This window comes from Nicotiana attenuata, unplaced genomic scaffold (assembly GCF_001879085.1).
Source record: "Nicotiana attenuata strain UT unplaced genomic scaffold, NIATTr2, whole genome shotgun sequence".
Lineage (NCBI taxonomy): Eukaryota > Viridiplantae > Streptophyta > Magnoliopsida > Solanales > Solanaceae > Nicotiana > Nicotiana attenuata.
In genome coordinates this window covers 82,820-97,974 of record NW_017671129.1, presented here as the reverse complement: position 1 = coordinate 97,974, position 15,155 = coordinate 82,820, and positions in this window count along the sequence as shown.

Sequence of the window (15,155 nt, the reverse complement as noted above, 5' to 3'; positions counted from 1 at the left end):
AGCTGTCTTGAGCTTCTAAAAGCTCGCCTCACATTTGTCCAGCCACCTGAACTGGGCACCCTTCTGGGTCAACCTGGTCATCGGGGCTGCAATAGATGAAAACCCCTCCACAAACCGACGGTAATAGCCAGCCAAACCCAAGAAACTCCGGATCTCTGTAGCTGATGTGGGTCGAGGCCAGCTTTTGACTGCCTCTATCTTCTTCGGCCCCATGAATACCCTCTACTGAAACAACGTGACCCAAGAATGCAAGTGAACTCAACCAGAACTCACACTTCGAAAACTTAGCATACAACTGACTATCTTTCAGAGTCTGAAGAAAGACTCGAAGATGCTGCCCGTGCTCCTCCTGGCTGCGGGAATAGATCAAAATATCGTCAATGAAGACAATCACGAAGGAATCTAAATAAGGCCTGAACACTCAGTTCATCAAATCCATGAAAGCTACTGGGCATTAGTCAACCCGAATGACATCACCAAGAACTCATAGTGCATGTACCGAGTGCAGAAAGTTGTCTTAGGGACATCGGATGCCCTAATCCTCAACTGATGGTAGCCAAATCTCTAGTCAATTTTCGAAAATACTTTGGCACCCTGAAGCTGATCAAACAAATCATCAATCCTCAACAATGGATACTTATTCTTGATTGTAACCTTGTTCAACTGCCGGTAATCTATACACATCCTCATCGATCCGTCCTTCTTCTTATCAAACAACACCGGCGCACCCCAAGGCGAGACACTAGGCCTAATAAAGCCCTTATCAAGCAAGTCTTGCAACTACTCCTTCAATTCGTTCAACTCAGGCGGGGCCATAGGATACAGCGGAATAGAAATGGGCTGAGTGCCCAGAGCCAAATCAATGCAGAAGTCAATATCCCTATCGGGTGGCATACCCGGCATGTCTGAAGGGAAAACCTCAGGAAACTCACGGACAACAGGCACAGAATCTATAGAAGGAACCTCAGCACTAGAATCACGAACATATGCCAAATAGGCCAAACACCCCTTCTCGACCATACGCCGAGCCTTCATATATGAGATAACACGACGGGTAGAATGACCAAGAGTTCCTCTCCACTCTAAATGAGGCAACCTCGGCAAGGCCAAGGTCACAGTCTTGGCATGACATTCCAAGATAGCGTGGTAAGGTGATAACCAGTCCATCCCCAATATGACATCAAAATCAACCATATCCAAAAGTAACAAATCTACTTGTGTCTCAAGACCCCCAATCACAACTATCCTGGAATGATGGACACGATCTACCACCGTAGAATCACCCAACGGTGTTGACATATATACAGGAGCACTCAAGGAATCACTAGGCATGACCAGATACGGTGCAAAATAGACACATAGGAGTATGTAGATCCGGGATCAAATAGAACTGAAGCATCTCTACTACAAACCAGAACAGTACCTGTGATAACTGCATCAGAAGCCTCAGCCTCAGGCCTGGCTGGAAGAGCATAACATCGGGGCTGGGCCCCACCACTCTGAACTACATCTCTGGGACGACCTGCTACTGGCTGGCCTCCACCTCTAGCGGTCTGACCTCCACCTCTAATACCTCTACCTCCACCTCTAGCACCTCTACCTCCACCTCTAGCTGGCTGAGCACGCTGTGGAACACTCGGTGCTTGAACCATGGCACGGGAACCCTGATGCTAAGAGCTGCTCGATGCTCGAGAAATCTAGCAATATGCCCCGTATCGCCACAAGAATAACAAGCCCTCGGCTGCTGAGACTGTTGACCCTGACGACCTGAATGATCACCCCGAAAACTCTGGAGCGGCGGTGCACTGATAGGAGCTGGTGGTGCACTATAAGACTGCCGATCAGAATACTGCATATGAGAACCACGGCCACCTGAAGCACCGTGAGAAACTTGATATGCTGACTAAAAAGGCATAGGAAGATGGCCTCTACCAAAAGAATCCATGCCTCCAGATGAGGGACCACTGAATCTACCTGAATGACGAGGCCTCTTGTGAGACCCCTAACCACCCCCCTTGTGATAAAACCATCTCAACTCTCTTGGCCACATTGGCCGCATCCTGAATGGAAATCTCGCTCCCCGCTTCCTGCTTTACACTCTTCCTCACGCAAGCAACAATCACAAGGCAATAAGGGCAAGGGAATTAATAAAATCACAATAAAATCAAGTAACAACAGAAAATCAGTAAATAAACGTAAAGAACACCATAACTCAATTATCAGCAAGAATCAGGAAAATCAAGGACAAGTGCACGGCATCACCCTTCGTGCTTTTACTCTCGTCCTCACCATAAGAATCAATATAGTCGGCACGGCATCACCCTTCGTGCTTTTACCTCATATAATCATGGCACGGAATGATCCTTCGTGCATTATCACTCATATAAAGGCACGAATTGTATATCGTGTGGCACGGCATCACCCTTTGAGCTTTAACACTCTCTCACGAATATCATGCACGGCATCACCTTTCGTGCTTTAACACTCTTCCNTCCACTATCCCCATGTTCCGAAGAACCTCATGACAGCTGTCCAAATAATCCTGGGGATCCTCAGAAGATGTACCACCAAAGGTAGTAATGAAGAGCTTGGTGAAACCTATCCAACCTCCACAAAGCCTCCGAAGACGTAGCTGATCTAACACCGGTATGTGCCGCTGCTCGGCTGAAAAAGCGGTACGTGACCTTGCCATTCGCGAAAGAACAAGAGTGGAAGTTCAATTATCATTGAGAAATCGAGTCGCACGACAAGAAAGAATAGATGTGAAGTTTTTCCTAACTCTGTAGCCTCTGGAGATAAATACAGACGTCTCCGTACCGATCCCTCAGACTCTACTAAGCTTGTACTTGAATTGTGAGACCTAAGCAACCTAGAGCTCTGATACCAACTTGTCATGACCCGGATTTCCAACCCTCGGGAGTCGTGATAGCGCCTACTATTGAAAGCTAGGCAAGCCAACCATTTGTATTATTCACCTTCTTCCATTTTAATCCTTTAACAATTAAGAACCAACATCATATAAACAGCGAAATTTAATAAGCGGAAGACTGAAATGTAATATTTTTATAATGATACCAATACCAATCCATAACATAAACTACCCAGAACTGGTGTCACAATTTCACAGACAGTCTAGGATACTACAAATAAGGTTCCGAAAGATAAATACAACGTTGTCTCTGAAATACATAAAAGAAACAGAATGAAAGGACAGAAGGAGACGCCAAGGCCAGTGGACGCCTGCAGGACTACCTCGGTTCTCCGAATGGACTGAAGACAGCAATCCAAAGCTAAGGTCCGTATGCTCCAGTACCAGGATCTGCACAAAAGAGTGCAGAGTGTAGTATCAGCACAACCGACCCCATGTGCTGGTAAGTGCCTAGCCTAACCTCGGCGATGTAGTGACAAGGCTAGGACCAGACTACCCAATTAAACCTGTGCAGTTAAATCATGTACCGCAGAAAATAAAGGCAAAACTTTACAATTAAAGATAGGAAGGGGAAACAAGCTCGGGGGAACAACTAGGATCAACAGAAAACCAACTATAAAATGTAGAGAAACCATAACTCAGTTATCAATATAAATCAGGAGATCAAAGACAAGTGCACGGCATCACCGTTCATGCTTTAACACTCTCTCACAAATAGCATGCACGGCATCACCCTTTGTGCTTTGACACTCTCTCACAAATATCATACACGACATCACCCTTCGTACTTTACACTCTTCCTCACCCAAGCAACAATCACAAGGCAATAAGGGCAAGGGAATCAATAAAATCAAAAAGAAATCAAGTACCAACAGAAAATCAGTAAATAAACGTAAGAACACCATAACTCAATTATCACCAAGAATCAGGAAAATCAAGGACAAGTGCACGGCATCACCCTTCGTGCTTTTACTCTCGTCCTGACCATAAGAATCAATATATTCGGTGCGGCATCACCCTTCGTGATGTTACCTCACATAATCATGGCACGGAATGATCCTTCGTGCATTATCACTCATATAAAGGCACGAAATTGTACATCGTACGGCACGGCATCAACCTTCGTGCTTTAACACTCTCTCACAAATATCATGCACGGCATCACCCTTCGTGCTTTAACACTCTTCCTCACCCAAACGACAATCACAAAGCAATAAGAGGGCAAGGGAAGCGATTGAATCACAATAAAATCCCGGCAAGGGAACAATAGTACGACAATCATATCCCCGCTAGGGAAAAAATATCAAAAGCAATGACATCCCGGCAAGGGAGATAACATTAAAAGCATCAACATCCTAGCAAGGGAGACAATATCATAAACCTCTTCACTTTTCCATATTTACCTCACAACTCAATTCACAACTTGAGTCAATGCTCTATAACGTTCGATTGCTAATAATACTTCCATAAATAATTTTACAACTTGAGCCAATGCTCTTCAATGTTCAATTACCAATATTACTTCCACAAGCCTCGTTCAAATATAGAAATCATCACATAAGGCATGACAATACAGAACGGAGTCACATTAATCATAATATAAGACTCACGGGCATGCTTGACACCAACGTATAGATACTCATCACCATGCCTATACGTCGTACTCAACATCTAACACATAGAATATAGGACATGGCTCCTAATCCTTCAAGCTAAGGTTAGAGCAAATACCTATCTCGATGCCACGAACACAATTCAAGCCTCAATTATCGCTTTACCTCTTGATTCCAATACTAATTTGCTTGTATCTAGCCACAAGCTACTTAACTATATCAATAAATGCTAAATGAATCAATTCTAATGCATGAAAATAGATTTTCTAAAGTTTTTCCCAAAAAGTCAAAAATCGACCCCGGACCCACATGGTCAAAACCCGAGGTTCGAACCAAACCCGATTACCCATTCACTCACGAACTCAAATATATAATTTTGGACCTCAAATCGAGGTCCAAATCCCCAAAATTCGGAAATCCTAAGTTCTACCCAAAACACCCAATTTCCCCCATGAAAACCCTTGATTTTGAGTTGAAATCATGTAAAAAGATGGATTAGATTGAAAGAAATGAGTTAGAATTGACGTACAAATTATTTGGAAGAGTAGTTGTCTTTGAAAAATCGCCCAAAGGTGTTTAGGTTTTGAAAAGGTTGTAAAAATGGTTGAAAATGCGTCTAAGTCTCAATTAACTGGTCTCTGATGTCGCAATTGCGACCAGGGTTCGCAATTGTGAATCCTTTAGAAGTCTGCTTTCTTTGCATTTGCGAAGAAATTGTCGCATTTGCGACCACTCAAAATTCCTGAGGGCTTCGCATTTGCGAGGCATATGTCGCATTTGCGACTCCGGCCCTCCGCATTTGCGATCAAAATGGGCGCATTTGCGATCAAGGCCTGCCCAGGCCATATTCGCATTTGCGATCAATCTTCGCGAAGCCTGCAGACCTACAACACACCAGCAATTTCCTAAGTCCAAACTTCACTCCGTGGCCTATCCAAACTCAACCGAACCCTTGGGGCTCCAAACCAAACATGCACGCAAGTCCAAAAATATCATACGGACTTGCTCGTGCGATCAAATCATCAAAATAACATCAATAACTATGAATTTAGCATCAAAATCAAAGAAAAATCTCATGAACTCTTAAGTTCAAATTTGAACAACCGAAGGTTCGATTCACGTCATTTCAAGTCCGTTTCTTACCAAATTTTACAAGCTCAACTTAAGTACCATATAAGACCTGTACCGGGCTCTAGAACCAAAATACTGGCCCGATACCATCAAATTCAATTACATTCAAATTTTCCAAAAACTCTACAATTTTAGTTAAACAATTTTCTTCAAAAATTCATTTCTCGGGCTTGGTATCTCGGAATTCGTTTCCGGGCATACGCCCAAGTCCCATATTTTCCTACAGACCCTCCGGGACCGTCAAATCACGGGTTCGGGTCTGCTTACCCAAAATATTGATCGAAGTCAACCTAAATTCATTTTAAAAGCAAAATTTATCATTTTTCACAAATTTCCACATAATGGCTTTCCGGATACTCGTCCGGGCTGCGCACACAGATCGAGGTGAAACAAAAGGAGGTTGTAAGGCCTCGGAACACAGAATTTATTTCTAAAACAAGTGATGACCTTTTGGGTCATCACATTCTCCACCTCTAAAACAACCGTTCATCCTCGAACAGACATAAGAAGGAAGTACCCGAGTCCGAGAAAAGATGGGGATAACGGCTCCGCATATCGGACTCGGACTCCCAGGTCGATGCCTCAACAGACTGACCTCTCCACTGAACACGAACACAAGGGAAATTCTTCACTCTCAACTGACGAACCTGCCGGTCTAAAATAGCTACCGGCTCCTCCTCATAGGACAAGTCCTTGTACAACTGGACAGTGCTAAAGTCTAACACGTGGGATGGATCGCCGTGATACTTCCGAAGCATGGAGACATGAAACACTGGATGCACGGCTGATAAGCTCGGCGGCAACGCAAGTCTGTAAGCCACCTCTCACACTCGATCAAGAATCTCAAACGAGCCAATGAACCTAGGGCTAAGCTTACCCTTCTTTCCAAATCTCATCATGCCCTTCATAGGCGACACCTGAAGCAACACCCGCTCGTCGACCATGAATGCCACATCACGAACCTTACCGTCGGCATAACTCTTTTGCCTGGACTGAGCCGTACGAAGCCTATCCAAAATGATCCTGACCTTGTCCAAGGCATCATATATTAGATCCGTACCCAACAACCGAGCCTCTCCCGGCTCAAACCATCCAACCGGCGACCGACACCGCCTACCATATAAAGCCTCATAAGGAGCCATCTGAATGCTCGACTGGTAACTGTTGTTGTAGGCAAACTCCGCTAAAGGAAAAAACTGATCCCACGAGCCTCCAAAATCAATAACACAAGCTCGAAGCATATCCTCCCAAATCTGAATACTACACTCGGACTGCCCGTCCGTCTGAGGATGAAATGTTGTGCTCAACTCGACCTGTGTGCCCAACTCACGCTGAACTGCCCTCCAAAAATGCGAGGTAAACTGCGTACCTCGGTCAGAAATGATAGACACGGGCACACCATGAAGGCGAACAATCTTCCGGATATAGATCTCAACTAACCTCTCAGAAGAATAAGAAACCGCCACATGAATGAAATGCGCTGACTTGGTCAGCCTATCAATAATAACCCATACTGCGTCGAACTTCCTCTGAGTCTGTCGGAGCCCAACAACAAAGTCCATAGTGATACGCTCCCACTTCCACTCAGGAATCTCAATCTTCTGGAACAAACCACCAGGTCTCTGATGCTCGTACTTTACCTGCTGACAGTTCAAACCCGAGCCACATACGCAACAATATCCTTCTTCATCCCCCTCCACCAATAATGCTGCCACAAATCCTGATACATCTTGGCGGCGCCCGGATGAATAGAGTACCAGGAACTATGGGCCTCCTCTAAAATCAACTCTCGAAGTCCATCCACATTAGGCACACAAACTCGACCCTGCAACCTCAAAACTCCATCATCTCCAACAGTAACCTGTTTGGCACCTCCGTGCCGCACTGTGTCCCTAAGGACACACAAATGGGGATCATCATACTGTCGATCTCGAATACGCTCCAATAATGAAGAACGAGGGACTGTGCAAGCTAACACACGGCTGGGCTCAGAGACATCCAACCTCACGAACTGATTGGCCAAAGCCTGAACATCCAAAGCAGGCGGTCTCTCACCAACCAAAATATGCGCGACTGCCCATACTGGCTGATTTTCCACTCAAAGCATCGGCCACCACATTGGACTTCCCCGGATGATATAAGATGGTGATATCATAGTCTTTCAATAGCTCCAACCACCTCCTCTGCCTTGAATTTAGTTCCTTCTGCTTGAACAAATACTGCAGACTCTTGCGATCCGTGAACACCTCACATGACACGCCATACAGATAATGCCTCCAAATCTTTAACGCATGAACAATGGCTGCTAACTCAAAATCATGAACTAGGTAATTCTTCTGGTGAATCTTCAACTGTCGCGAAGCATAAGCAATGAGCTTACCATCCTGCATCAACACCGCACCAAGTCCAATACGAGATGCGTCACAATAAACTATATATGGCCCTAAACCTGTGGTCAAAACCAACACTGGAGTCGTAGTCAAAGCTGTCTTGAGCTTCTGAAAGCTCGCCTCACATTCGTCCGACCACCTAAACAGGGCACCCTTCTAGGTCAACCTGGTCATCGGGGCTGCAATAGAAGCCTGCCAAACCCAAGAAACTCCGTATCTCTGTAGCTGATGTGGGTCGAGGCCAGTTTTTGACAGCCTCTATCTTCTTCGGATCCCCATGAATACCCTCTGCTGAAACAACGTGACCCAAGAATGCAAGTGAACTCAACCAGAACTCACACTTCGAAAACTTAGCATACAACTGACTATCTTTCAGAGTCTGAAGAATGACTCGAAGATACTGCCCGTGCTCCTCCTGGCTGCAGGAATAGATCAAAATATCGTCAATGAAGACAATCACGAAGTAATCTAAATAAGGCATGAACACTCAGTTCATCAAATCCATGAAAGTTGCTGGGCATTTGTCAACCCGAATAACATCACCAAGAACTCATAGTGCCTGTGCCGAGTGCAGAAAGTTGTCTTAGGGACATCGGACGCCCTAATCCTCAACTGATGGTAGCCAGATCTCTAGTCAATTTTTGATAATACTTTGGCACCCTGAAGCTGATCAAACAAATCATCAATCCTCAGCAATGGATACTTATTCCTGATTGTAACCTTGTTCAACTGTCGGTAATCTATACACATCCTCATCGATCGGTCCTTCTTCTTAACAAACAACACCGGCGCACCCCAAAGCGAGACACTAGGCCTAATAAAGCCCTTATCAAGCAAGTCTTGCAACTACTCCTTCAATTCTTTCAACTCCGCCGGGGCCAAACGATATGGCGGAATAGAAATGGGCTGAGTGCCCAGAGCCAAATCAATGCAGAAGTCAATATCCCTGAAAAGGGTGGCATACCCGGCAGGTCTGAAGGGAAAACTTCAGGAAACTCACGAACAACAGGCACAGAATCTATAGAAGGAACCTCAACACTAGAATCACGAACATATGCCAAATAGGCCAAACAGCCCTTCCCGACCATATGCCGAGCCTTCATATATGATATAACACGACAGGTAGAATGATCGAGAGTCTCTCTCCACTCTAAACGAGACAACCCCGGCAAGGCTAAGGTCACAGTCTTGGCATAACAGTCCAAGATAGCAAATCAACCATATCCAAAAGTAGCAAATCTACTCGAGTCTCAAGACCCCCAATCACAACTATACAGGAACGATGGACACGATCTACCACAACCGAATCACCCACGGGTGTAGACACATATACAGGAGCACTCAAGGAATCACTAGGCATGACCAGATACGGTGCAAAATAAGATGACACATAAGAGTATATAGATCCAGGATCAAATAGAACTGAAGCATCTCTACTACAAACCAGAACAGTACCTGTGATAACTGCATCGGAAGCCTCAGCCTCAAGCCTGGCTGGAAGAGCATAACATCGGGGCTGGGCCCCACCACTCTGAACTACATCTCTAGGACGGCCTGCTGCTGGCTGTCCTCCACCTCTAGCGGTCTGACCTCCACCTCTAATACCTCTACCTCCACCTCTAGCACATCTACCTCCACTTCTAGCTGGCTGAGCGGGCTGTGGAACACTCGGTGCCTAAACCATGGCACGGGAACCCTGATGCTAAGAGTTGCTCGATGCTCGAGGGCAAAATCTAGCAATATGCCCCGTATTGCCACAAGTATAACAAGCCCTCGGCTGCTGAGACTGCTAACCCTGACGACCTGAATGATCACCTCGAAAACTCTGGAGCGGCGGTGCACTAATAGGAGCTGGTGATGCACTGTAGGACTGCTGATCAGAATACTGCATATGAGAACCACGGCCACCTAAAGCACCGTGAGACTTGATGTGCTGACTGAAAAGGCCTAGGAGGATGGCCTCTACCAAAAGAATCCCTGCCTCCAGACGAGGCACCACTAAATCTGCCTGAATGACGAGGCCTCTTGTCAGACCCCTAACCACCCCCCTTGTGATAAAACCATCTCAACTCTCTTGGCCACATTGGCCGCATCCTGAATGGAAATCTCGCTCCCCGCTTCCTGCTTTACACTCTTCCTCACGCAAGCAACAATCACAAGGCAATAAGGGCAAGGGAATTAATAAAATCACAATAAAATCAAGTAACAACAGAAAATCAGTAAATAAACGTAAAGAACACCATAACTCAATTATCAGCAAGAATCAGGAAAATCAAGGACAAGTGCACGGCATCACCCTTCGTGCTTTTACTCTCGTCCTCACCATAAGAATCAATATAGTCGGCACGGCATCACCCTTCGTGCTTTTACCTCATATAATCATGGCACGGAATGATCCTTCGTGCATTATCACTCATATAAAGGCACGAATTGTATATCGTGTGGCACGGCATCACCCTTTGAGCTTTAACACTCTCTCACGAATATCATGCACGGCATCACCCTTCGTGCTTTAACACTCTTCCTCACCCAAACGTCAATCACAAAGCAATAAGGGCAAGGGAATCAATAGAATCACAATAAAATCCCGACAAGGAAACAATAGTACAACAATCATATCCCGACAAGGGAAACAATATCAAAAGCAATGACATCCCGGCAAGGGAGATAACATTAAAAGCAACAACATCCCGGCAAGGGAGACAATATCATAAACCTCTTCTCTTTTCCACATTTACCTCACAATTCAATTCACAACTTGAGCCAATTAAATTGCCAATAATACTTCCACAAATCATTTTACAACTTGAGCCAACGCTCTTCAATATTCAATTACCAATATTACTTCCACAAGCCTCGTTCAACAATAGAAATCATCACATAAGGCATGAACAATACAAAACGGAGTCACATTAATCATAGTATAAGACTCACGGGCATGCTTGACACCAACGTATAGATACTCGTCATCATGCCCATACGTCGTACTCAACATCTAACACATAGCAAATAGGACACGACTCCTAATCCCTCAATCTAAGGTTAGACCAAACACTTACCTCGATGCCACGAACACAATTCAAGCCTTAACTATCGCTTTACCTCTTGATTCCACAACCAATTCGCTTGTATCTAGACACAAGTTACTTAACTATATCGATAAATGCTAAATAAATCAATTCTAATGCATGAAAATAGATTTTCTAAAGTTTTTCCCAAAAAGTCAAAAATCGACCCCGGACCCACATGGTCAAAACCGAGGTTCGAACCAAAACCCGATTACCCATTCACCCACGAACTCAAATATATAATTTCTTTTGAAATCGGACCTCAAATCGAGGTCCAAATTCCCAAAATTCGAAAATCCTAAGTTATACCCAAAACACCCAATTTCCCCCATGAAAACCCTTGATTTTGAGTTGAAATCATGTAAAAAGATGGATTAGATTGAAAGAAATGAGTCATATTTGCGAGGCATATGTCGCATTTGCGACTCCGGCCCTCCGTATTTGCGATCAAATGGGCGCATTTGAGATCAAGGCCTGCCCAGGCCATCTTCGCATTTGCGATCAATCTTCGCATTTGCGAGCCACGCTTCGCAATTGCGAAGCCTGCAGACCTGCAACACACCAGCAATTTCCTAAGTCCAAATTTCACTCTGTGGCCTATCCAAAACTCACCCGAGCCCTCGGGGCTCCAAACCAAACATGCATGCAAGTCCAAAAACATCATACGGACTTGCTCGTACGATCAAATCATCAAAATAACGTCAATAACTATGAATTTAGCATCAAAATCAAAGAAAAATCTCATGAATTCTTAAGTTCAAATTTTAACAACCGAAGGTCCGATTCACGTCATTTCAAGTCCGTTTCTTACCAAATTTTACAGGCTCAACTTAAATACCATATAAGACCTGCACCAGGCTCCAGAACCAAAATACGGGCCCGATACCATCAAATTCAATTACATTCAAATTTTCCAAAAACTCTACAATTTCAGTTAAACAATTTTCTTCAAAAATTCATTTCTCGGTCTTGGGACCTCGGAATTTGATTCCGGGCATAAGTCCAAGTCCTATATTTTCCTACGGACCCTCCGGGACCGTCAAATTATGATTCCGGGTCCGTTTACCCAAAATGTTGACCGAAGTCAACCTAAATTCATCTTAAAAGCAAAATTTATTATTTTTCACAGATTTTCACATAATGGGCTTTCCGGATACTCGTCCGGGCTGCGCACGCAGATCGAGGTGAGATAAAAAGGAGGTTATAAGGCCTCGGAACACAGAATTTATTTCTAAAACAAGTGATGACCTTTTGGGTCATCACACCGGATTTCGAAAATTTTTGAAGAAAGTTGTTATCCATAACCTAAGGATCAATAATATATAATTTCTACTTCATTCCATAACAAATTTTGTGGTTAAATCTTGCTTTTATCAAAACCCTAGGTTTTACTCAATTCCCATGATTTTTACTAATTTTTGTGTGTTAATCTACCCAAAACACCAAGTATTAAACTCATTTGAGTAGAAATAACTTACCTCACAGTGGTAGGTTGAAATCCCCTTTTTGAAAGCTCCCAAATCACACCAAGTGTAGAAGTGAAATGGAATAAATGGCCTAAGTCCCGTTTTTAAAAGCTGGACACAAGCCTCTGATGTCGCATTTGCGACACCAGGTTCGCAAATGTGAGGGTCGCAAATGCGATAAAAGCCTCGCAAATGAGAAGCCTACTCCCTACCCCCCCCCCCCCTGATATCGTCGCATTTGCGACAAGAAGGTCGCAAATGCGAAGATTCCATCGCAAATGCGACCCCCGATTGGACTGGCCCATTTCGCAAATGCGATAAGAGTTTCGCAAATGCGAACCCTTCAGGCCTCGCAAAAGCGACCCATTTGTCGCAAATGCGAACCATCCCCTTAGCCGCCTAGGTTCGCAAATGCGAACAACACCTCGCAAATGCGATGACCGCATTTGCGGCCGCATTTGCGACCAGAACATCGCAATTGCGATCATACCAGTACCAGCAATCCCATTTCTTGGGAAAATGCTCCGAAGCTACTCCGAAACTCACCCGAGCCCGGGGGGCTCCAAACCAACCACCCGCACAAGAAATGCAAGTTATTAGAACAAAAATCTAGTATACGATAGTAGAAGTTAATGAAAAGCAAGACTAAATAAAATTGGAGAAACAACAACTTACATTCACAATGTCGCTAACATTAACTTTTGGTGAAGGTTGGAGAAGATATGATGGATTCACCTTGTAAACCTTAAAGTTCTATTAAATAAACAGAAAGATAAACAATTAGATTAAAACAAAATATATGAGCACAAATATATAATAAAAAGTCACATACTATTAACTTACACTTGCTTTAGTAAAGAAATCATTGCAAAGTGTGTCATATTTTGGACATTCAATGCTTGAGTAAGACAATCCTAATTGGCCCCCGATCCTCATATTTTGAAAATTGACGAAAATCATTAAACACTTCCATTATCCATATTAAACAAAAATGGGAATCCAAGCGCCGTATAAGATGCGATCCTACCAATTGGTTTCTTTTTCACTGACTCAGTTGTTAGAAGATGAGATAAATTATCAATAAGCTCATCAAAACAGAAACTGCCCCATGGAAAAGAAGCACAAAGTTCTGCATCGTCTATGATTTTCATAGAACGATCACTTATATTTCTACTATGCTCTTTACCCAAAAGAACACCTTCTAATAGATAAATCTCAGCAAACTTTACTGCATCTTCATCGTAGACCTCGACATCAACACACATATCATCTGCTGCACCAACACGGAGTTGAGAACACTTTTGCATAATTTATAGAAATTATCTACCTTCAAACCTTTTTTCACATTAGAGAAATACCGTTCCTTCAAACGGTTTTCTCTAGCATCAACGAAACTATAATCGGATGCCTCAATCTTAAGCCCGGTAATAGTATGAAAATCATCTTCTGTAAATGTTACGTCGTTCCCAAAAACTTTAAAAACCATTTTGCTTTTATCCTTGTAAAAAACTTGAGAGAGCAACATACAATGAGTCAACTTCCTAGAGTGACCCACTTCATTCAACTCTAAAAACTTCCCCAAATACACCGTTCTTTAATATATCCATTTGAGTTCCGCACAAAAAGGACGAAATAGTTTGCTCAAAATTTCGATCGCCTTTCCAATAACAATCAGCAGGAAACCACTGGTTAAATTCATAAAATCTATCTCCCTCCTAAAATCAAAATACAACACATATAAGCAACATTTCATATAATTTTAAGATAAAAACTAACATTTCAGAAATACGTACCTTCAATATCCTACTTGAAGATTCCATTTCCATAAAATCATAAAAATAAAACATATTACAAATTAGATAAGTAAACACAATCAGAATCCAGTATATATAAAAGAAACAAATTATAAACAGAACTCATCCAGTAAAATGAATTGGACAACAAAGTCTACAGATTACAGTCTTACATTATAATATACTGGATAAAAATAAATTAGAAGATATGAAACTCCAGAAACAAATACTGGGGTATGCAGAAGAAACATATAATATCCAGTATAACATACTGGAAGACAAACATTCAGAGGACAGACTTCCAGTATAATATACTGGACAAAATTTTATTACTAAACTCTATAAACAAAAAACATAATCAAAAATCACACATTATAAATATAATCACAAGCCTTAACATACTGGGCAACAAGCTTAAAGACGGCACACTTCCCTTAAAAGATACTGAAATCAAACAAAACTCAAGTGTTATATACTAGATCAAAGAGCATAATAAAAAAAAGACAGATAATCATTCAGAAAAAGTAATGAGAAATAAAATAAAATTCTAGTCTAAACAGAACTCATCCAGTATAACATACTGGACAACAAGCTTACACATGGCAGACTTCCTTAAAATATACTGGAACCAAACAAAATTCAACTATATTATAATAATCATCTAGTATAACATACTGGAAGACAAACATTTAGAGGACAGACTTCAAGTATAATGTACTGAACAAAATTTTACCGAACTCTATAAACAAAAAACAAAATAAAAAA